The 25,579-nt window shown below is 43.2% G+C and overlaps 1 protein-coding gene across 1 annotated transcript in view; it reads right to left on the bottom strand.

Annotated features, from left to right (window-relative positions):
- ndufs4 (NADH:ubiquinone oxidoreductase subunit S4) overlaps window positions 1–25,579 on the bottom strand; it is a 139,993-nt gene that overhangs the window by 9,954 nt on the left and 104,460 nt on the right. The gene's annotated exons all lie outside the window — the stretch shown is intronic.

The raw sequence follows: 25,579 nt of genomic DNA, 5'->3' as shown, positions 1-25,579 counted from the left end.
ATTTCATATTTTTTTCCCCCCACCTGATCCACCTGTTTTGCTATCTTGGAGTGACATGCACTCCAAGGTCTCTCACTTCCTCCTTCCCTCTCAATATCCTCCATTTATTGAATATTCTGTTGCTTTGTTTGCCCTTCCTAAATGCATTACCTCACACATTTTCAGACTGAATTCCATTTGCCCACTCAACCAAATTCTCTAGACAACAGCTACCTACTTCACGATCAACTACACAGCCAATTTTTGTGCCTTCTGTGAATTTTCCCAATCACATCTTCCATACTTATATCCAAATCATTAATATATACAACAAATGACAGGGGCTCCACTGGAAACTGCTTTCCATTTGCAAAAACATCAATTGACCCTTGGTTTCATGTCACTGAGCCAATTCTGGATCCAACTTGCTACCGTCATCTATATTACATGGGATCTCATCTCTTCTGACCAATCTGCCACGTGGGACCTTGTCAGATACCTTACCAAAATCCACGTAGACAACATCCACTGTATTATCCTCATCAATTCTCCTTGTTATTTCCTCAAAAAATTACGTTTGGAAGATATTCCCAAACAAGACCATGTTGACTAGTGGTGACTAGTGGGGTGCCCCAGGGGTCGGTGCTGGGGCCTCAGCTATTTACCATTTATATAGATGATCTGGAGGAGGGAACCGAGTGCAGGGTGTCGAAATTTGCTGATGACACCAAGATTGGGGGAACGGCAAATTGTGCGGAGGGTGTGGAGAGTCTGCAGAAGGATCTAGATAGGCTGGGCGAATGGGCCAGGAAATGGCAAATGGAATTTAATGTTGGCAAGTGTGAGGTGGTCCACTTTGGTAGGAAGAATGGTAGGAAGGACTATTACTTACGTGGCGAAAAACTGCAGCAGGCGACGGTGCAGAGGGACCTCGGGGTCCTTGTGCATGAATCGCAAAAACCCAGCTTGCAGGTGCAGCAGGTGGTCAGGAAGGCGAATGGGATGCTGGCCTTCATAGCGAGGGGGATTGAATATAAAAGTAGGGAGGTCTTGCTGCAGCTGTATAGGGCATTGGTGAGGCCGCAGCTGGAGTACTGTGTGCAGTTTTGGGCGCCGCACCTGCGCAAGGATATTTTGGCCCTGGAGGGAGTGCAGAGGAGGTTTACTAGGCTGATACCGGAGTTGAGGGGATTGAGCTATGAGGAGAGGCTGAATAAACTAGGCTTGTACTCGTTAGAGTTTAGAAGAATGAGGGGAGATCTCATTGAGACTTATAAGATGATGAATGGGATGGATAGGATAGAGGTGGAGAGACTCTTCCCGCTCAAAAAAGACAGTAGGACTAGGGGGCACAGCCTCAAGATAAAGGGGAGGCGGTTTAGAACGGAGTTGAGGAGGAACTTCTTCACTCAAAGGGTGGTGAATCTCTGAAATTCTCTGCCCGTTGAAGTGGTGGAGGCTGCCTCGCTAAATATTTTTAAGAAGCGGGTTGATGGGTTTTTGATAAGAGAAGGGATTAAGGGTTATGGGGAGAGGGCGGGAAAGTGGAACTGAGCCACGACAGATCAGCCATGATCTTATTGAATGGCGGGGCAGGCTCGAAGGGCTAGATGGCCTACTCCTGCTCCTATTTCTTATGTTCTTATGTTCTTATGACTATCCCTGATCAATCCACGCATTTCTGAGTGACAGTTTATTCGGTCACTGAACATAAGAACAGGAGTAGGCCATTCAGCTTGCTCCACTATTCAATACGATTGGACAAATAAATGCCTTTTAGCTACAGTATTCCCATTATCCCTTTACATCATTGTCTATCAATCTCTGCTTTAAACTAAGCAGAGATTCCACAGCCCTCTGGGATAGAGAAATCCAAAGATTCACAAAACTCTGCAAATAAATTTCTCCTCATCTCAACCCTTAGTGGTATTCCCCATTTGAAATTGTGCCACTGATTCCAGACTGCTCACCCAAGAGAAATATCTTTTCTGCATCTACCCTGTATATTCCTTTAAGTACATTCCTTTAAGTATTTTGTAGGTTGCTATGAGATTACCTCTCATTCTTTGAAACACTGGAGAATACAGGCGCAGTTTGCCCAATCTCTCTTCACAAGCCAGTCTGACCACCCCCAGAGTAAGCCTGGTGAACCTTTGTTGCACTCCCTCTATGGCAATAATATCCTTTCTGAAGTAAGGAGACCAAAACTGCACAGTACTACAGTTGTAGTCTAACCAAGCTCCTATACAACTGAAGGAAGACCTCACTATTCCTGTACTCAAATTCTCTTGCGATAAGGTTAACATTAGCCTTCCGAATAGCTTGCTACATCTACATGCTAGCCTTCAGTGACTTATGGACAAAAACACCCAGATCCCTTTGTACACCTGCACTTTCTAATTTCTTTCTATTTAGGAAATACTCTGCACAACTGTTCCTTTTGCCAAAATGGATTACCTCACTTTTTTTCCACATTATATTCCGACTGCTATGTAGCCGCTTTACATCTCCCTCACAACACACATTCCTGCCTAGCTTTGTATCATCTGTGAACTTGGAAATACTACATTGGCCCCCACATCCAAATCATTGATACATATTTATGAGCAGCTGGGGCCTAAGTACTGATCCTTGCAATACCCCACTAGCCACAGCCTGCCAATATGAGAATGACCTGTTTAGTCCTATTCTCTATATTGTGCCTATTAGCCAATGCTCAATCAATGATAGCATGTTGCTTCCAATCGCTTTCGCTCTTTTGGAATAAGTGACTTGCCAGAAGCTAGAAACCCACCAGCTGGAAAGGGACGTAGTTCACCACAGAATGCAAAGCACCACCACTGTAGTGTACATACACTTGTGCTTGCTTGGGACTACAATTCAGCAGGCCCACTCCTAGGCCTATCTTAGAGAAGGCTCAGGTCATCAGTTCCAGCTGGGCAGGCCACTGCCTATTACCAGAGGAACTCGTACTCAATGAGCTCCATAGGGAGATCAATCAGTGATTCCCCTTGGATTTTATGGGGGTTATCACACAAACAGAGATCTCATAATAGTTGCAAATCTATATCTGACTGCACCCAAGAAACCAGCTAACCTAAATCTACTCCAATGTTTAAAACCTACACCTTAAGGACAATCAAAGGACACTTAACTTGATATATTTTTACTTATTTTTTTATTGGAATTTAACTCTCCTTATTTTTAATATCAGTGTGTTTGTGCGCATGTGGGTCGGCCTGAATAACTGCACGAGGGCTGAATGTTTGACGTGTTTTTATTATGTTTCTTGGTTTTAATGGTTAATAAATTTGCTTTGTCGCTGATTGGCTTCTTATTGCTTACAGTTTAAGTAGGTCAGTGCATCCTTGTTTGAAAAAGTCATATGCTTGTAAAAAAGAAACTTAAATGTTTGTTGTGACCAACCCCTTTTCACTCGGTGGCAACAAAATTGGGGACTCGTGTCCAGAATTGTTTCCGCAGACTAAATAGACTAATGAAGAAATTGAGTAGGGAAAGTAAGTTGTTCTTTCAAAAGTAATGTAAAAGATTTTTTGGGTTTTTAATGTCAACATGCTAAACTGTCCACATTCAATGTCATTGCTGTCATAGAACACAATCATACAACTGGCGAGAAGTTGGGGTTTCTGTCCTTGGAAGAATTAAAAGGTGTCGCTAGGCACTTAGCCATGGAGTTCTTTCCAAAAGCCAGAAGAACTGAAATTTTAAAACAGGTGGCGAGACATCTACAGGTGGAAATTGAGCACATGGAAACAGGTAAATTAGCAGCAGGGAAATTAAGATTGCAGCATTGAAAGTGAGAAATGCAATTTGAGAAAAAAAGAGAGAGGAAGAAATAGGAAAGGGAGAGGGAGAGAGAGAGAGAGAGAGAGAGAGAGAGACAGGTACTGAAGGAGAAGACAGAATTCCAGGAAAGAGAAAAGGAAGGCGAGTATAAATTTAAAAAGCCTGAGTTGGGAAGGAAAGATCCCCATTGAAGACACCCTGGTGAGAGAACATAAAATTCACGTTTATTGATTAGTCACAAGTGGGCTTATATTCACATTGCAATGAAGTTATTGTGAAAATCCCTTAGTTGCCACACACCTGTTCGGGTACATTGAGGGAGAATTTAGTATGGCCAATGCATGCAGGTGGTCAGGAAAGCTAATGGGATGCTGGCCTTCATAGCGAAGGGGATTGAATATAAAAGTAGGGAGGTCTTGCTGCAGCTGTATAGGGCATTGGTGAGGCTGCAGCTGGGGTACTGTGTGCAGTTTTGGTCGCCGCACTTACGCAAGGATATTTTGGCCTTGGAGGGAGTGCAGAGGAGGTTTACTAGGCTGATACCAGAGTTGAGGGGGTTGAGCTATGAGGAGAGGCTGAATAAACTAGGCTTGTACTCGTTAGAGTTTAGAAGAATGAGGGGAGATCTCATTGAGACATATAAGATGATGAATGGGATGGATAGGATAGAGGTGGAGAGACTCTTCCCACTCAGAAAGGACAGTAGGACTAGGGGGCACAGCCTCAAGATAAAGGGGGGGCGGTTTAGAATGGAGTTGAGGAGGAACTTTTCCACTCAAAGGGTGGTGAATCTCTGGAATTCTCTGCCCGTTGAAGTGGTGGAGGCTGCCTCGCTAAATATTTTTAAGACGCGGGTTGATGGGTTTTTGATAAGCGAGGGGATTAAGGGTTATGGGGAGGGGGTGGGAATGTGGAACTGAGCCACGACAGATCAGCCATGATCTTACTGAATGGCGGGGCAGGCTCGAAGGGCTAGATGGCCTACTCCTGCTCCTATTTCTTATGTTCTTATCTAACCAGCACATCTTTTGACTGTGAGAGGAAACCAGAGCACATGGAGGAAACCCAAACAGAAACAGGGAGAATGTGTAAACTCCACACAAAGTGACCCAAGCCGGGAATCAAACCTGGGTCCCTGGCGCTGTGAGGCAACAGTGCTAACCACTGTGCCACCATGCTGCCCCAACTTGTTCAGTTTTGGGGGGGTGTGGTTGCTGAGGTATTCAAGTTTGCCCGTTTAATCCCTATGTTTTATAAAGACGCCTTCTTTATGACTTCTGAAAGATTAGCTCAGCAGTTAAAGTGGCAGCCCAACAGTGGTCCCTGCTGTTGCAGAATAAGCTGACAGGCAAAGCTTACAAGGTTTACTCCCTCTTGCCTGAGGAAAGTGCAACAAGCTATGAGGCAGTAAAAAGGATATTTTAAATGTGTACCAATTAGTGGATGGTTTGAACACCTCAAACAATTTGCTTTGACAGCTGTGTACAGATGCTTAAAATATAGGCCACCTACAAAAATCTACATGAAATAATTCTCCTTGAGGAGTTCAAAAACTCCATAACCTTCCTGATAAGAAACTGCATAGAGGAACAGAGAATAACAGGGGCCAGTCAGGTAGCAACCTTGTTCAATGATTATGAGTTTGTCCAGTTCAAGAAGCTAACCTTACCAGAAACCTTCCAACAAACCAAGATCCCGTAATAATTACAACATGTTTCACATCTGACCGCATCAAAGAACCAAACTAAACTAAATTGACTGCAATGTTTAAAATCTACACCTCAAGGACAATCGAAGGACACTGAACTGTACATGCTTTTACCTTTTTTTATTGGACTCTGACACCTCTTATTTCGTGTGTGTGTGTGTGTGCGCGCGCACGCATGCATGGGCGTTGAATGCTTGACTCTGCTGTTATTTTTATTGGGCTCAGTGCTGAATACATTTTCTTTTTCTTCGACTCAAGAAAACCTTGGATGATTGGTTCTTTATTGCTCACAGCTTGAATTGTTAACTACATTCTGATTTGGAAAAGGCAGTTGACCATCTAAAGAGTTTGAACAGGTCTAACAGGTGCATGATACAATAAGCCAATATTATATTTTAGTTGAATGGCAAAGTTTCAGCAGTAGCCTTTAACCATTCAGAAGATAATTTAGTATAATGTAATCTGTGGATCGTTTAGTTTTGATGATGTCCGGTAGAGGGAAATGTGGTAAAGGGCTTGGTAAAGGCGGAGCCAAGCAGCACCGCAAGGTGCTCTGTGACAAGATTCAAGGCATTACCAAACCTGCCATCAGGCGTCTGGCTCACCGCAGAGGTGTCAAACAAATATCTGGCCTGATCCACGAGGAGGTCCGTGGGGTATCGAAGGTGTTTTTGGAGAATGTGATCAGGGACTCGGTGACCTACACTGAACACACCAAGTACAAAACAGTGACTGCAATGGATGTGGTGTACGCGCTAAAGCACCAAGGGTAGACCCTGTGTGGCTTTGGTGTTTGAGGACAGTATAAAGGGGAACAGAGACTTAATCTATTTCATATATTCTTGCTTAATACCAACAATGTTCCTTATGTAGTACTTTTGTTGCTTTATTCTTGTATTAAGAGACAACGTACCATTCAATCTTTTCATGATCTAGACTGCACATTTAATATGAAAGGTACTCAGCAGGAATACCTCAGAGTGAAGAAAACTACACTTTTTTGGTTAAATAACAATTGTTCACCGTTACTAATTTTGTTTCATATATTGAGAATTTTCTCACAATCAGCAGATTTAAAAGATTCATTCAAAGCCGCAACACAGATCTATGAAACTGCACATTCCATTTGCAGCTAGAGATTTCAACATATGGTGAATATTAATATTATTCCATACAGCTGCATTAATGAATCTTTTAAGGCAACAATTTTTAAATTAGGCAATAAATTTTCAGCTCTCTTGACTAGTCTGTAGTTTTCCCATGAGGAATCACTGCCTGCCATTCAGTGAACAATAGCTGATACATTCCATTAATGACTTAGTCATACTATGTTCAATGAACAAGTTGACCTAATGTTTTCTCTTCATAGGATACAAATGATTGGACCTCCTGAAACTCAGTTCTGCCTAGATGCTTAGAAATATTCATATCCACAGTCAGATCTAATTTCATTTGTCTAGCTCTAACAGGTTCAACAGGCAAGTTACATTTTTTATATAGCAAAATCATTGAGTGCCATTTTGTTATGATGTCTGTTAAACCACAATGTTGCAGAATTTAAGAAGCTGTAAAATTATCCAGTAATTGCCAAACTTTCATGTTTGTGAAACCCCTGTAAATGCTGACATTTCTGAGCATCAACCTTATTCCTGCAGAAAATGCTTGTAGTATACAACAACAGAAACAATTCGAGAGTACATAGAACACTACAGCACAAACAGGCCCTTCGGCCCACAAGTTGCGCTGATCATATCCATACCTATCAGGCCATAGAACTATCTATAACTCCCAATCCCATTAAATCCCATGTACTCATCCAGAAGTCTTTTAAAAGACCCCAGCGAGTTTGCCTCTGCCACCACCGACGGCAGCCGATTCCACTTACTCACCACCCTCTGAGTGAAAAACTTACCCCTAACATCTCCTCTGTACTTGCTCCCCAGCACCTTAAACCTGTGTCCTCTCGTAGCGACCATTTCAGCCCTGGGAAATAGCCTCTGAGAATCCACCCTATCTATACCTTTCAACATTTTATAAACCTCTATCAGGTTGGCTCTCAACCTTCGTCTCTCCAGGGAGAAGAGCCCTAGCTCCCTCAACCTATCTTCAAAAGGCATGCCTCCCAATCCAGGCAACATCCTTGTAAATCTCCTCTGCACCCTCTCAACAGCTTCCACATCCTTCCTGTAGTGAGGCGACCAGAACTGCGCACAGTACTCCAAGCGGGGTCTGACAAGGGTCATGTAAAGTTGCAGCATTACCTCCCGACTCCTAAACTCAATCCCTCGATTAATGAAGGCCAGCACACTATACGCCTTCTTGACCACATCCTCCACCTGCGAGGCTGATTTGAGCATCCTATGGACCCAGGCCCCAAGGTCTTTCTGCTCCTCAACACTGCGAAGACTCCTACCCTTGGTATTGTACTCCTTCATCCCATCGGACCTGCCAAAATGGTCCACTACACATTTATCCATGTTGAAGTCCATCTGCCACTTCTCCGCCCAGTCTTGCATCCTAGCTATGTCACACTGCAACTTCTGACATCCCTCCAGACTATCCACAACACCACCAACCTTCGTGTCGTTGGCTAACATACTAACCCATCCCTCCACTTCCTCATCCAGGTCATTTATGAAAATGACAAACAGTAAGGGTCCTAGAACATATCCCTGGGGCACTCCACTGGTGACCGACCTCCATGCAGAAAAAGACCCATCCACAACCACTCTCTGCCTTCTGCAGGCAAGCCAGTTCTGGATCCACAAGGCCAAAGCCCCTTGGGTCCCATGCCCTCTCACCTTCTCAAGAAGTCTTGCATGGGGGACCTTATCAAAGTAGGTCAAGAACAACAGAAATACAGGACTAAATTCTCCTGGCTATTACCAACAGGTGGGAGGACTGGTATTATGCTGGGGAAGAGTGCTTTGAGGGGATCCGAAGTCCTGTGGGATAATGGCTACTCCCAGTCAGATCATTGCTCGCAGCATGTACCACATACTCACAAAGGGCTTAACAGCACTACTTTCAGATCTGAAAAATATCCAGTCGACTTCAAATTACCCTGGAAGGGTAAGGTATCTCAAATATTTGAGCAACAGTTGAAGCTACTCATTTTATGCTGCCAAGATGCAGTAACAACACGTGGTATATTTCACTAACAGGATGCTACCAACAAGTGAAAAAGTTGTTCTGCTTACCACAGAAATGAGTAATGTGGTATATGAATTTCAGTGTGTGTGTTCTGTCAGGCAAATAGACCATACGCCCCAACAACTGGTGCATTATATCAAACAGCTCGTCTCTTTGGCTATTCACAATAGACATAGTATTGGCTGCACACAAGTCTGTTCTTGCAAAACTTGGAACATAATGTTGAATGTTAGATGCAATTCCACAATGGGACAGCACTTGCTAAAAATTATGAGTGTACCAAGAATTACACTAACAACCAATTTAAGGTTACCAGTTAGGCTTGCAATATGGTTCACTCACGCTTGCTAGAATCTACAGTTGTTCCAACACAGGGACCTGTCCTCTTGAGGCAAAAGGAACATGCCCAGGCATCGTGCTTCTTTAAAATTTAAATTCCAGTAGCAGCCATGGACCTCCCCTCCACTGACCCCCAGTCCCTCTGAAGCAGATAGCTGCAACCTTCTGCAGGTCCCAAGCACTCTCTCCACACCTGTCTTCTACAATTGCGCCACACTCCTAAATATCAACTCCCACTGCCTAAAAATCACCAATACTGCTCTTTTAAATTTACTAGCAGGTCTAGCAATTCTTCAACCTCCACAGGAACACCTTGACCTGGCAATGACCCAGAGGATCCCAATACGTGGACTTGGCTATCAGCTCATCCGCAACCCAAGAGATGTCATCCACTTACCAGCCACAACACGTCCTTGCCAGAGCGAAGAACCTCACTGGACACACCCATACCCTTAATACTGCAAACTACTCTCACCAGCTCCCAAGCATGGAAAGAAGCAGTCATTCCAGGAAGCATGGGAAATGTGCAGGCCTGCTGGTAAGAGTGATACAACGTGGTCCCAAGGCCCCTGCCTCATAGCAAATGTCCAATCTCTGAAAAACTAGTTAGACAAACTTAAAGCCAGACTCACTTTTCAAAGTGAACTAAGGGACTGTTGTGTACTCTGTTTCATGGAGACATGGCTCATTCCTGCTTCGGTGTCGATAGTAGTCATGATGTGGATGTGCCGGCGTTGGACTGGGGTAAACACAGTAAAAAGTCTGACAACACCAGGTTTTAGTCCAACCGATTTATTTGATAGTAAACGCACAAGCTTTCGGGTTAGTCCCTTCGTCAGGTGAATGGAGCCAACATTGTCTACCTGACACGTTGCAAGAAAGGATGTCCCGAAGCATGGTACATTGGGGAGACCATGCAGACGCTACGACAACGGATGAATGAACATCGCTTGACAATCACCAGGCAAGACTGTTCCCTTCCTGTTGGCGAACACTTCAGTGGTCACGGGCATTCAGCCTCTGACCTTCGGGTAAGCATTCTCCAAGGCGGCCTTCACGGCACACGACAGCGCAGAGTCGCTGAGCAGAGACTGATAGCCAAGTTCCACACACATGAGGACGGTCTCAACAAGGATCTTGGGTTCATGTTGCATTATCTGTAACCCCCAACACTTGCCTGGGTTTGCAAAACCTCACTCACTGTACTGTCTGGAGACAATACACATCTCTTTAACCTGTGATCAGTGCTCCTTCCACTCATGTTGTCGGCCACTTCAAGACTTGAACAGCAGGTTAGGTGTAAAGATTCGCATTCTAATCAGTAATCTGTAAACAGTCTGTGCTTTATATGCTCTGTCTGAGGCCAGAACTCTCCATTCACCTGACGAAGGGACTAACCTGAAAGCTTGTGCGTTTACTATCAAATAAATCGGTTGGACTAAAACCTGGTGTTGTCAGACTTTTTACTGTGTCATTCCTGCTTCACCAGACTGTGCCCTATAATCAAAGGGCTTCTCAACCCACTGAATGGATGGTACAGCGGCCTCAGGCAAGGCTAGGGGAGGTGGGGTCTGCCTTCTAATCAACACCACTCAGTGCCTAGACTAGCAACACTGTCAAGTTTCTACGTCCTGGACCCTAGAACACCTGATGCTAAAATGCCGCCCCTACTACCTTTCCTGGGAGTTCACTTCTGTTATCCTGAGAGCAGTTCACATCCCACCCCACGCGATTATGAAGACCTTGCTGGACAAATTATAGACCACCAGAAATAACCTTGAGACAAAACATCCTGGGGCGTTGTTCATCGTGGTCATCGCTTCAATCAGGCCAAGCTCAAGGGCATCCTACCAAGATACCACCAACATGACTCCTTTCTACCAGAGGCCCAAACATTCTACACAAATATCGAACATGCCTACTGCTCTATCACCTGCCAACACTTTAGCAAATCAGACAAGGCTGTGATCCTGCTCCTGGCTAAGAACATAAGAACATAAGAAATAGGAGCAGGAGTAGGCCATCTAGCCCTTCGAGCCTGCCCCGCCATTCAATAAGATCATGGCTGATCTGTCGCGGCTCAGTTCCACTTTCCCGCCCTCTCCCCATAACCCTTAATCCCCTCTCTTATCAAAAACCCATCAACCCGCGTCTTAAAAATATTTAGCGAGGCAGCCTCCACCACTTCAACGGGCAGAGAATTCCAGAGATTCACCACCCTTTGAGTGAAGAAGTTCCTCCTCAACTCCTTTCTAAACCGCCCCCCCCTTTATCTTGAGGCTGTGCCCCCTAGTCCTACTGTCTTTTTTGAGCAGGAAGAGTCTCTCCACCTCTATCCTATCCATCCCATTCATCATCTTATACGTCTCAATGAGATCTCCCCTCATTCTTCTAAACTCTAACGAGTACAAGCCTAGTTTATTCAGCCTCTCCTCATAGCTCAACCCCCTCAACTCCGGTATCAGCCTAGTAAACCTCCTCTGCACTCCCTCCAAGGCCAAAATATCTTTGCGCAGGTGTGGCGCCCAAAACTGCACACAGTACTCCAGCTGCGGCCTCACCAATGCCCTATACAGCTGCAGCAAGACCTCCCTACTTTTATATTCAATCCCCCTCGCTATGAAGGCCAGCATCCCATTCGCCTTCCTGACCACCTGCTGCACCTGCAAGCTGGGTTTTTGCGACTCATGCACAAGGACCCCGAGGTCCCTCTGCACCGTCGCCTGCAAGCAAAAAATTGAAACGGGAGAATCCGTTAAAGAAAGTCATGCAACATTGGTCTGAGGAATCACACAATGTCCTACGGGACTGCTCTGAGTCAGTGGACTGGTCGATATTTAAAAACTCGGTGACCAACCAAAACGGGTACGCCACTACAGTAAATGACTTCTTTAGGAAATGAGTAGAAGACCGTGTGCCAAGAGAGCAAATCCGTGTATTTCCCAACTGGAAATCATAAATGAACAGGGACATCCATTGCTTGCTGAAGTCCAGGTCTGAGGCATTCAAGTCAGGAGACCCTGACCTATACACGAAATCCAGATATGACCTAAGGCAATCCATCAAAGGTGCCAAAAAACAGTACCAAGCTAGAGTCCCAGGCCAGCCATACATACTCCCACAAACTATGGCAAAGTCTGCAAGATATAACAGGCTACAAGGTGAAGACATGTAGAACTGCCAGCACCAATGCACCAAACACATTCTATGCCCGTTTTGAGCAGGTGGTCAGCAAGAGCATGCCTCTACCCCAGAAGCCTCGGCTGAACCCATATCCGAGGTCACCATCGCAGATGTCAGATCAATCTTCTTGAAAGACAAGCCACGGAAAGCGACTGGCTCAGATGAGCACTCAGATCCTGTGCCGATTAGCTGGCGGGGGTAATCGCTAACATTTTTAAGCTCAATTTACAACAATCTGATGTGCTTCAGGAAGATGACCATCATCTCTATACCAAAGAAAAGCCAGATAGTGTGCCTTAATGCCTACTGTCCGGTGGCTCTGACATCCGTCATTGAGAAGTACTTCGAAAGGTTGGTCATGACACAAATCAATTCCAGTCTCCCAGATTGCCTGGATTCACTACAGTTCACCTATCACCACAATAGGTCCACGGTAGACGCCATCTCCCTGGCCGTCCACTCAACCCTGGAACACCTGGATAACAAAGATATCAATAACAGACTCCGATTTATTGACTACTGCTCAGCCTTCAACACCTCTATTCTGACAAAACTCATCTGCAAACTCAGTGGCCTGGGGCTCGGCTCCTCCCTCCGCAACTGGATCCTCGACTTCTGAACCCACAGTCCACAATCAGTAAGGATAAGCAACAACACCTTCTCCACGATCATCCTCAACACCTGTGCCCCACAAGGCTGTGTCCTCAGCCCCATACTATACTCCTTATACACCTATGACTGTGTGGCCAAATTCCCCTCCAATTCAATTTTCAAGTTTGCTGATGATACCACTGTAGTGGGTCAGATCTCAAACAATGACGAGAGGGAGTACAGGAAAGAAAGAGAGAATCTGGTGAACTGGTGCAATGACAATAATCTCTCCCTCAATGTCATCAAAATGAAGGAGATAGTCAACAACTTCAGGAAGAGTAGAGGAGGGCATGCCACTGTCTACATCAATGGGCTTGAAGTGGAAACGGTCAAGCGCTTAAGGTTTCTAAGTGTTCAGATCACCAACAACCTGTCACAGTCCCTGCACACTGACGCTATAGTTAAGAAAGCTCACCAACACCTCTATTTTCTCAGGAGGCTAAGGAAACTTAGCATGTCAGTTACGACTCTCACCAACCTTTATAATCCACCATAGAAAGCATTCTTTTTGGTTGTATCACAGCTTGGTATGGCTCTTGCACTGTCCAAGACCACAAGAAACTACAAACGGATAGGAGTTGGAAACATTGGAACAAAAACAAAATCTCTAAAATCTGACTTTTGGTATTTGTTGAAAGTACTCAAACCTTTGAAAAATTGCACTGGGCTACGGTTAAGTAGGTCACAAAGTTTTCACAATCCAATACAGGACCAAACAACCACGTTACAAATTCAAATAACCCTGTTTCAAATTCTAGCCTGCCCCATGCACAACATGAGAAATTTCATTACTAATGTTTTTTTCAGAGAACTTTTTTGATACATATAGAATGCTGAGGTGGAGCTTCAGTAAGATCTTTTGTATGTGAGACAAACACATATGAAGATCTGAGACAATCTTATCAAAGGCATAAGTTTGGCCATATGCTTTCAATGACAGTTGAAGCTGATTTCCTCATCAAGATCACTGAAATGTACAGCTTTGAACTTTACTCAGTCCATGAACAAGAAGTGGGATTCTCTGCAGCCGACCAACACCAGATTTCAAAGCTGTTGAAGATAGGGATTAAGCTTTGTTGAGGTTCCTCAATCTTCTAGCCATTTTTGTCATTTGTTTGCTTAATTGTACATCTGATGCAATTACTACACAAAGAACTGAATGGAGTTTACACCCATTATGGCTTGTTAACATCAAGATTAATGTCATTGGATAATTGAGTTATAAAAGGGGAAAAAGAAAGATAAATTAATTTTTATAACAACATTCCAAGGAGGAGCTTTTTTTTGTGTTAGTTTTCTTTAGGAGAGCATCACGAGGGTTACAGTCTCTATTGTGAGCTGGAAGTGCAGGACAACACGGATAAATGTTTTTTTTCCGACTCTCTAGAGTATTTCTTTGCAATGAATGGGAGAAATCAGGACGAGAGGCGTGTAACCTTTTGGGATAAGTTAAATTAGCATGGAGAATTTGTCTTTAAAACAAATGCAGTTACTATCGGCTGGTTTAAAAATAAATTGTTCCATTGCAAGTGCTCCTTCTCCTTCTTACCCAACAGACAATTACTGATGTTTGCTAGTGTGGTTTTGAAATATCCTTGTGCAAAACAAAAGGGTTTGTTGCAGAACCAGTCAAACTGTTCACAGCTTCAGTCTGTAGACATGTCACTGAGTCTCTTGGGGAGCTAAAGTCCCCTGCACCCATCTGTTTCCCAGATGTGCTTCTTAACCAGTCTAGAAATTATCTGAAGTGACTAATGGGCAACACGGTGAATCTTGTAATTGAATGCTCATCAGGACATGCCACCCCTGTATGTCCATTACCAGTAGTTTGTACAAATGAGTTATCCACCTTTACCCACTTGTGGTTTTGTAGAGTCAAAAAAGAGAGGAAAATCTGGCCAGTCACTTGAATAGATTGATAGAAAGTTTGGTGTGTCAGGCTGAAAACTGGTTGTAGTCAGTAAACTTCAAAGTCTGCTTAATCCTGCTGTAAGCCATACTGCAGTAATTTTGTGCTTTCCATACAAGTTCTAGGGCCATCAGTTTGGCACTTTTCATATTTGTTACATTTTCATCAGGAAAAGCAATTTTTTATGAATATATGATACAATACAATATTAAGCACTTTTTGCAGGATTGCAATTACAATTAACCAAATGGTATTGTCACTCCACTAGCATTCGTTCAAACTCTCTCCTGTATGGCTTGAAGCATTGAGCTTCTGAATGACTGAATGACAGAATTTGGCAGTGAATTTTCTCAAGACACATTGTTTTACTAAAAAGCAGCACAGCTGTTTAATACCATTAGATGATATACTGCATAATTTTGTTTTACCTCCTTCTCTACCTAAAGGAACGTGTGCATTCTCTGCTCTTGTTCACTCTGCTACACGCCGGCAAAAACGGCGAATTTGGTACTCAGCCAAAACTCCATTCACTACTGCAGGACCAGAGAATCCCAGCTACGGGTGAGGTTGGAGAATTCCAGCCCAGGTACGCTTAAGAAAATCTGAACCAGGAAAGTTCCCTGGTAACAGGGGCTAAATTTACTATAATACGTATACTATGTTAAACAACTGATGAATTCAAACAATTTATAATTTTCTTTTTAAGATTTGTAGCACAATACAAGTACTGAAATTTATAGTACAGGAGACCTGAGTCATCTGGCAGGATTAAAAGAAGATAAATCTCAGTGATAGATGAAATGTATCCAAGACTGTTGAGTGAGGTGAGGGAGGAAATAGCAGGGGCTCTGGCAATAATTTTCAATTCCTCTCTGGCTACAGTGGAGGTGCTGGAAGCCTGAAGCACAGTCAATGTGGTACCATTATTTAAGAAGGGAGGAATGGATAAACCAGGAAACTACAGGCGAGTCAGTCTAACCAGTGATGGGTAAACTATTGGAAGCAATTCTGAGAAACAGGGTTAATCTGTATTTGGAGAGGCAAGGATTAAACAAGAACAGTGAGCATGGTTTTGTTAATGGGAGGCATATCTGACCAAATCGATTGAATTTTTCAAAGTGACCAGATGTGTAGGTGAACATTTGACATCATCCTTGGACTTCAGCAAGGTTCTTGATAAGGTCCCATATGGGAGACAGCTGGCAAAGTAAGAGCCCATGGGATCCAAGGAAATTTGGCAAATTGGATCCAGAATTGGCTGAGTGGCAGGAAGCAGAGGGTGATGGCTGAGGAATGTTTTTCTGACTGGAAGACTGTGTCCAGTGGGGTCCTGCAAGAGTCCAGTGGGGTCCTGCAGGGATCAGTATTGGGCTATTTGCAGTTTATATAAATTACCAAGTTGTTGTGAATTATTTGCTTGCCAATTGTGACCTCTTCATTATTAGTAATGCAAAAATATAAAATCAGTCAGTTGGTTACAGGGAGTGGTGGGGGGGTAGTCAGATGGTTGGGGAATGTTTACTGGATGGGGGAATAATCGGGTGGTCTTGTGGAGGACAGGGGTACTCAGGGGGTCAGAGTGGGTGTGGTAGTCAGAGGGTCCAATGGTACAGTTGGTCTAAATTGGTGGGGAGATCGGTAGCATAGCTATCCAGGAGTTAGGGCTGGTTTTAATCCTTCCAATTTTTCCTGGATAACTATTCTGCTAAGTAAATTGGGACCATTGGATGTCTCTGACTTTGAATTGGAGTTCTGGATGGTTCCAGATGCAGGGTAATGCCCAATGCAAGTTGAACTTTCCCAGACAATTCCTCTGTAGTCACTGTGTGGCGACCTCTGAGGGGCCTCAAGCACATCTTCCAGACTATGATGCCCTGGAGAACAGATAATCTGAGCCATTATATCTGAATCAATACAAATCGAGTATCCTTTATTTGTAAATCCAAAAATCGAATACGTCCAAAAACTGCAGTTTTTTGAACCTCGTTGAATTTTGGAGTGGAAGGTCTCTGACCCAAACTGACATGAATCTCCCCAACAGCACCCAGCCTTTAATGAAGGAAATCTCTGACCTGAGCCAACACGAATCTTGCTGACTGCACCCAACTTTTAGCACAGTAAGTCGAGAAGTTTATCTGTACTGTTTACCTTGCAAACTCTCTTCTACAACCAGAATCGCAGATGACAGCATAGGTGGCATCCCGTTATAGGTATCAGGGATGTTTTTATTATTCAGTTGTACATCTGACTTTTCTAGTCATTTTATTAACTTCAGATTATTGTGAGCCTAGGCTTTGGCCATTTGTAATGTATGTACGTATGGGCCTATATGCAGTATCCAAAAATCAAAATGTTCTGAAATGTAATCAATCCTAAGGGTTTTGAATAAAGGATACTCAGCTGGTTGTGTCCTTAAAATGGAATTCAATAAGCAGAAAGTGGAAAAATATGAAAAAGGCAAAAGAGCAGGATGAGTAGAAATCTCATATTAGCACTGGCCAAAGCATATGCAGGATAGGGAGAATGGTCTAGGATTCTAAAATAGCCAACATGTAATCAAAAAAGCCAAAGTCCTCCATTATGAATCAATCGGCTTACATTTACATACCTTATTTTGCTTCTCACACCCAGATTTTCTCATTGCACTTTATGATTCACCAGTTTTGGAACATGTTCAACCTATTTCACACCTACGTTGCTAGCTTCTATTTGAAAAAAATCCTCTCAATGGTTACATTACTGTGAGAAAGGAAACTTCTTAAAACCTCCCTCGTAAATTAAAATCTTTGGGGTTTCCCCGCAAATTCTAGAATGTAGAAAATGTAATTACTTTCCTGCACTTCTATTTCCCATCCTGCTTGCTTGCACTCTGGTCTCTACCCAACGCTGAGAATGTGATGCAAACCTACTGCTCCCAGGCCATTTCCACTGAGGCCACTCATTAGAAGATATGTGAGCAAATCAATATTCAAAAATGCTGTTCTATAGGAAAGTGTGTACCTCTGCTTGCCCATGAGAAGATGGTGGTGAACTGCCTTCTTGAACCGCTGCATTCATATGGTGTAGATACACCCACAGTGCTTTTAGGTTCCAGGATTTTGACCTGCGACAGTGAAAGAACGATGATATGTTTCCAAATCAGGGAGGTGAATGGCTTGGAGTGGAAATTCCAGGTGGTGGTGTTCCCACGTATCTGCTGCCCTTTTAGCAGTTGAGCGTTTGGAAGGTGCTATCTCAGGAATTTTGGTGGGTTCCTGCAGTGCATCTTGTAGATGGTACATACTGCTGCTACTGTGCATCAATGGTTGAGGGAGTGAACATTTGTGGATAGGGTGCCATTCAAGCAGGCTGCTTTGTCTTGGATGATGTTGAGCATGAGTGCTGTTGGAATTGTACCTATCCAGGCAAATGGAGAATATTCCATCACACTCCTGACTTGTGGCTTGTAGTGGTAAACAGACTTTGGGGAGTCAGGAAATGGTCACTGGCTGCAGGATTCCTAGCCTCTAACCTGATCTTGTAGTTTCTGATCAATGGTAGTTCCCGATCAATGGTAGTTCCCAAGATTTTGATACTGGGGGATTCAGTGATGGCAATGATATTCAAAGCCAACAGACGATGGTTAGATTCTCTCTTGTTGGAGATGATCATTGCCAGGCACTTGTGCGACATGAATGTTACTTGCCACTAGTCAACCCAAAACTGGTTATTGTCCAGGTCTTATTGCATTTAGAAATTGACTGCTTCAGTATTGGAGGAGTTGCAAATGGTGCTGAACGTTCTGCAATCATCACTGAACACCCCCAATTCCTACCTTGCCATGGAAGGAAGGTCATTGATGAAACAGCCAAACGAACAAAAAAAACTTTACCATACAAATTCTGAAAGATAAAATAATTTTCTAATCTGTCTTGTATATTGAAAGGAAGTATGAAGTTCAGTTCCATGGACTTTTCAAAATATCTCCACCCAGATATGTGCCACATTGTGAACTAACCAGTCTCACAAAATTTTTACTTCTTACCAGGATTTCCAATCTCTACCTCTGAAGATCTCTCCTTGGAATTCTTTCCAAAGGTTGCTCCTGCTCAGTGGGCTATATCAATAGCCCATCCCACGGTGTTTCAATCTTATCTTCTGAGATTCCTTGTCTTGTCTGCAATTTAGTCTCTACTTACTGATGTAATTTCAGCTCGTTGTTAGACGGCTAATTTCAGTGAGCTGGCACTGCACTCAGTTTCTCCGATCTCCTGTCTCCTGGTTGTATCTTGCTATACATGATTCCCAGTGCTTCCCAAGCCCTCTTTGATTACCAGAGCTTCCCTTGAGCCCTCTTCTGATTACTAGGGATTTCAAGCCTTCCCTGAACCTTCTGATTACTAGGATTTCCTCTGAGACTTTGTGTCAGTTCCTCCGAGCTATCACGCACACGTTGGCTGCATGGAACTTCTTCACTCTGGTGGTGACTCTACTGAAACTGAACAACAGTCACCTGCTGTTTAATGACTTTTGAACTGATCCAGGGGCATATTAAAACACCAACCCTTGTTACTAGGCAGGAGGCAACATAACGAGCTATGGAATATCCTATACTTAAATGTTACAATCTCCACCGACTTCTAAGGGACACATTGAATTGAAATCAAAACAAATACTTGTTTGATGTTTTGATTGTTTCTTCCAAAAGCCAAAATCAGTAATTTACTTGTACGTCATTGAATTTGCTTGTCCAATTATTCTGAATATGGGATTGCATGGATCAAGAAAAGGAGCGCACATAGTTCACTACAAACAAACTGGGAAACATGAAGGATATGATTGTACAGAAAATAGAAGTGGAGAATGCAAATATGCACTGAATGGAAATTATTTGTGGTGTTTTTTAAAAAACATTTTTAACATACATAACATCACTATTGCTAGGTTTTAACAGGGTTACCTGGTTAAACACCAGAACCACAAACTCTGATACCTAGATTTATTAGTTGGATATTGTCATATGGAAATATTTATCCCATATACAAGGACATTCTCAAACCTATTTTGTCCTCCGGTGTTAGATTAAATTTGATTATTTCTGAATTTGAGGTTATTTGGAAAAATTGTTTTCAAATAATGTGAATTTATGCATTATAATGTGGCCATAAAGTAAAATGAAATTGCATTAAAAGCTATTGGCTGAAGTTGTGCATTAAAGCAAACCACTCTGACCTTATATTTTGTTTAGATATCATGTTTTTTCAACTCATTGAATCACCTGGAACTCTTGCTACTTGAAGCATTTACACGACATTCTCAGCATCTTCTGGCAGCCATCCAAGAAAGGCCATAATAATGAAACTAGTATGGTTCATACAGCTCAAGTGTTTTTCTTCACTGTCTGGTCTATTCTTCTGAAGCAATTAAGTTAATGTTTCAGTTAATGTGGTTAAACAAAAAAATTACCACAGCATACTGTTAGTTTCCAAACCATACCAGTTCAGACATGTAGGGTAGAATTTTAATGTCAGGTGGGAAGGTTATAATTTTAGAAGTCTGAATCCTGACCCCTACCCACTTCCAAGATACTGAATTCCAGTTTTAATGCAGCTAGGAGTGGAGGGTGGCATAGGCAGCTTTAGGAAACTCAGCAGCTAATCCAAGGCAAGTGAGTACCTGACCAAACAGTAAGTGCCTTTCCGCTAACATGCTTATTTCAGCATGCCTGTCTGGCCAACACTCCCTGATTCTTTTGATATTCCCCACAGAACCGTCCAACCTTTCTATCCCTTCTCCAGGCCACAATCTTCTTTGATCTCCAGCAAACTGCCCTTCCTATCTGGACCTATGGCAACATTCTCTCACAGGCTGATTTGCCCTCACTTTGAGGCCTCTGACATTCATGCCCATCCCCCATCCACCAGTCCTTGGACCTCCGCACCCACCAGGCCTACAATCTTCCTTGCTCCCAAAGGTATCCAATCCATCAGGTATCCTTTAGAATCTCCACCAATAAACCCACCCCCACCCCCCCTTTGGCTGGTTGGGGCACAGACCTGCTTGGTCCTGCAGCTTTCTCTGGACTGCCAATCAAACTGGTACGAAATATATCTGCAATGTCACACGCTGAATGTTGTCTAAAAACACCACAGGGCAATCATGACTTCACACTGTCCATTCTCTACCATTCTCCCTCTCCACCTGAACTGATCAAGAAAGATAACATTGTATAGCAACAACATGAGGGCAGTGTTACAAACAATCCCACAGGCTGTTACATCCATTGGGTGTAAATTAACAATTTGCAGGGTGACCTTCAGATGAAGTAGATTTCTTAACAGAATGCTTAAACATTTGTATTGAAGGACACTGTTACAGCTGTGAGGTTTGTGAGATTATATGTATCTTTAAATTTAGGGTAAATTAAAGGGGCCATGTGACCTGTTCTACAAACTGCCTGACAGTAAGTCTGGGTGGTCTGATTGTTAGAGATCAAAGGAAAGCTTAGATTGTTTTACTGGGAAGAAGGTGCAAGGTATTTAAGCTCAGAGACAATAGCAGTCTCAGAATTCACAACTGGGTAGATGCTGAGTCTGCTAAAGTCCCAAAATGGTGTTGCAGGTATCACGGTGTAAACAGTTGCCCTGTAAACCATTCGTTTACTTCTAATATGAGAGAATGTTGGGATCAGGGATAGGTAATCAGCATTTCTAATTTATGTTCCAAGTTGCCATGGGGAAAAGAGCAGAGTAAGTCATTTTTGAGATCAGGTTACAGACTTCCCAACACATCAATGATTATCACAGGCAGATAGCAAACTTTGTGGTCAGCAGAGTGTCATAGAGGTTTACAGCATGGAAACAGCCCTTCAGCCCAACTTGTCCATGCCGCATAGTTTTTACCATTAAGCTAGTCCCAATTGCCCCCATTTGGCCCATATGCCAATCTTACCCATGTAACTGTCTTTTTAAAAGATAAAATAGTATCCACCACTACTACTACATCTGGCAGCTCATTCCAGAGGCTCACTACCCTCTGTGTGAAAAACAATTGCTCCTCTGGATCCTTTTGTGTCTCTCCCCTCTCGCCTTCTAGTTTTAGACTGCCCTACCTTTGGGAAAAGATGTTGGCTACCTACCTTATCTATGCCTCTCATTATTTTATTGATCGCTATTAAATCATCCTTAAGCCTCCTACGTGCTTAGGAAAAAAGTCCCAGTCTATCCAGTCTCTTCTTATAACTCAAATCACCAAGTCCCAGTAGTATCCTAGTAAATCTTTTCTGCATTCTTTCTAGTTTAGTAATATCCTTTCTATAATAGTGACCAGAAGTGTACATAGTACTCCAAATGTGGTCTCACCAATGTATTGTACAACTTCAACAAGACATCTCAACTCCTGTATTCAATGTTCTGGCCAATGAAACAAGCATGCTGAATGCATTCTTACCATCATGTCCACTTGTGACTCCATTATCAAGGAGCAATAAACCAAACTCCTAGATTTCTTTGTTCTATAAATTTCCCCAACACCCTACCATTAGCTGAGTAAGTCCTGCCCAGGTTCGATCTACCAAAATGCATCATCTCGCATTTATCTAAAATAAACTCCATCTGCCATTCATCTGCCCACCAATCTTGGTGTCATCTGTAAACTTCCTAACCATGCCACCTAAATTCTCATCCAAATTATTAATATAAATGACAAATAACATACCAGTACCATTCTTTGAAGCACACCACTGGTCGAAGGCCTCCAGTTTGAAAGACAACCCTCTACAGCCACCTTCTGTCTTCTGTCATTAAGCCAATTTTGCATCCAATTGGCTATCTCACCCTGGATGCCATGAGATTTAACCTTACGCAACAATTTACCATGCGGCACCCTGTCAAAGGCCTTGCTAAAGTCCATGTAGACAACGTCAACTGCACTGCCTTCATCTACCTTCTTGGTTACCCCTTCAAAATGTTAATCAAATTTGTGAATCATGATTTTCCACTCACAAAGCCATGCTGACTGCCCCTAATCAGCCTTGCCTCTCCAAGTGCCTATTGATCATTCTGTCTCTCAGAATAGCTTCCACAACTTATCCACTACAGGTGTTAGGCTCACTGGCCTGTAGTTCCCAGGTTTTTCCCAGCAGACCTTCTTAAACAAAGGCACAACATTTGCCACTCTCTAATCTTCAGGCATCTCACCTGTGACTGTTGATTCAAATATCTCTGTTAGGGGACCAGCAATTTCCTCTCTAGTCTCCCACAATATCCTGGGATACACTTCATCAGGTCCTGGAGATTTATCTACATTGCTGCACTTTAAGACTTCCAGCACCCCCTTCTCTGTGATATGTACACTCCTCAAGATATCAGTATTTATTTCCCAAGGTCTCTAACATCCATGCCTTTTTAACATTAAACACTGATGAGAAATATTTGTTTAGTATTCTACCCATTTCTTGTAGCTCCACACAGAGATGACTTTGTTAGTCCTTAAGTGATCCCATTTTCTCCCTTGTTACTCTTTTGCTCTTTATGTATTTGTAGAAGCTCTTTGGATTCTCCTTTGCCTCATCTGCCAAAGCAATCTCATGTCCCAATCTCGTGGAGAGGCTGTTTACCACGGCAAGATGTGGGACCAAGACAGTCTTAAGTCAGAGATGCATACTGTAGTCATCTAAAGATTCTGGAATATTCATCCTGGCATGGGCAGGGAGAAGAATCATTGGAACAGGCATTACTGCTGGCTGTTGATTTAAGAAACTCTGATAAGGAGGATGTGCTAGATATTCTTGAGGGTTTGAAAATAGATAAGTCCCCTGGGCCAGACGGGATTTACCCTAGGATTGTCTGGGAGGCAAGGCAGGCGATTGCAGAGCCTCTGGCTCTGATTTTCAGGTCGTCGTTGGTCACAGGTATAGTGCCAGAAGACTGGAGGATAGCGAATGTTGTCCCATTGTTTAAGAAGGGGAATAGAGACTTCCCCGGGAATTATAGACCGGTGAGTCTTACTTCTGTTGTGGGCAAAGTATTAGAAAAAATTATTAGGGATAGGATTTATAGTTATTTAGAGAGTAATGAATTGATTGGAGATAGTCAGCACGGTTTTGTGAAGGGTAGGTCGTGCCTGACTAACCTTATTGAGTTTTTTGAAAAAGTGACCAAACAGGTGGATGGGGGTAAGGCAGTTGACATGGTATATATGGACTTTAGTAAGGCGTTTGATAAGGTTCACCATGGAAGGCTTCTGCAGAAAATGCAGATGTATGGGATTGAGGGTGATTTAGTTAATTGGACCAGGAATTGGCTAGCTGATAGAAGACAGAGGGTGGTGGTTGATGGAAAGTATTCGTCATGGAGTTCGGTTACAAGTGGTGTGCCTCAGGGATCTGTTTTGGGGCCACTGCTGTTTGTGATTTTTATAAATGATCTGGATGAGGGTATAGAAGGATGGATTAGTAAATTTGCTGATGACACCAAAGTCGGAGGAGTGGTAGATAGTGAAGAGGGGTATCATAGTTTACAGAGAGACTTGGACAAGTTGCAGAGCTGGGCCGAGAGGTGGCGGATGGAGTTTAATGCGGAAAAGTGTGAGGTAATTCACTTTGGCAGGAATAACAGATGTGTAGAGTATAGGGCTAACGGTAGGACCCTGAATAGTGTTGACGAACAGAGGGATCTAGGTGTATATGTGCATAGATCCTCGAAAGTTGGAAATCAAGTCGATAAGGTTGTTAGGAAGGCATACGGTGTCTTGACGTTTATTGGTAGGGGGATTGAATTTAGGAGCCGCAACGTCATGTTGCAACTGTACAAAACTCTGGTGCGGCCGCACTTGGAGTATTGTGTGCAGTTCTGGTCCCCACATTATAGGAAGGATGTGCAGGCACTGGAGAGGGTGCAGAGGAGGTTTACCAGGATGTTGCCTGGTATGGAGGGAAGGTCCTATGAGGAGAGACTGAGGGATTTGGGGTTGTTTTCGTTGGAAAGAAGGCGGCTAAGAGGAGACCTTATTGAAACATACAAGATGATTAGAGGTTTAGATAGGGTGGACAGTGATAGCCTTTTTCCTCGGATGGAGAAAGCTAGCACGAGGGGACATGGCTTTAAATTAAGGGGTGGTAGTTATAGGACGGATGTCAGAGGTAGGTTCTTTACCCAGAGGGTGGTGAGGGATTGGAATGCCCTGCCTGCTGCAGTTGTAGATGCGCCTAGTTTGGGGGCGTTTAAGAGGTCTGTGGATAGGTTTACGGATGGAAAGGGATTGGTTTAGGTTAGAGGGTCATTGCTTTTCTCTTAATTGGTCGGCGCAACATCGTGGGCCGAAGGGCCTGTTCTGCGCTGTAATGTTCTATGAAAACTGACAAAAGATGGTCATGAAGTTACCACTTGCTGAAACAAAGATACGGGTATCCGTTGGAAGCTGAGAGTAACTGTAGACTGCGTGCTTTAAGGTCTGTAATTCCATGAAGAATGCAATGTGTAATAAGCTTAAAGGGGGACTTTCCTTTCTTTAGTTCAAAGTATGAGTTGCCTAAAAGAAAACTTTAGTCAATAGTATTTTTAGTCATTTGTTACAGTGTGTCAGTCTTTCATTGCTTCTTCATTCAGAGGGCATGGGTGTCACTGGCTTGACCAGCATTTATTGCCCAGCCCTAAATGCCCTTGAGAACCTGGTGATGAGCAGTCTTCTTGAACTGCTACAATCCACGTGCTAAGGTACTGTCTTTAAGGGGATAATAACAGTAGAATGGAAACAGTGTCTATGTAAAAAGTTATGTTCATCACACCAATAATTTCATCCAACACAATAAACACATACAAGTTAAATGTACTACCTACACACTGTTGATGCCATTTGCTGGGTTGTCTCTC

This window comes from Carcharhinus amblyrhynchos, chromosome 1 (assembly GCF_965287045.1).
Source record: "Carcharhinus amblyrhynchos chromosome 1, sCarAmb.v2.hapA, whole genome shotgun sequence".
NCBI lineage: Eukaryota > Metazoa > Chordata > Chondrichthyes > Carcharhiniformes > Carcharhinidae > Carcharhinus > Carcharhinus amblyrhynchos.
This window is presented reverse-complemented; position numbering and strand designations above follow the sequence as displayed.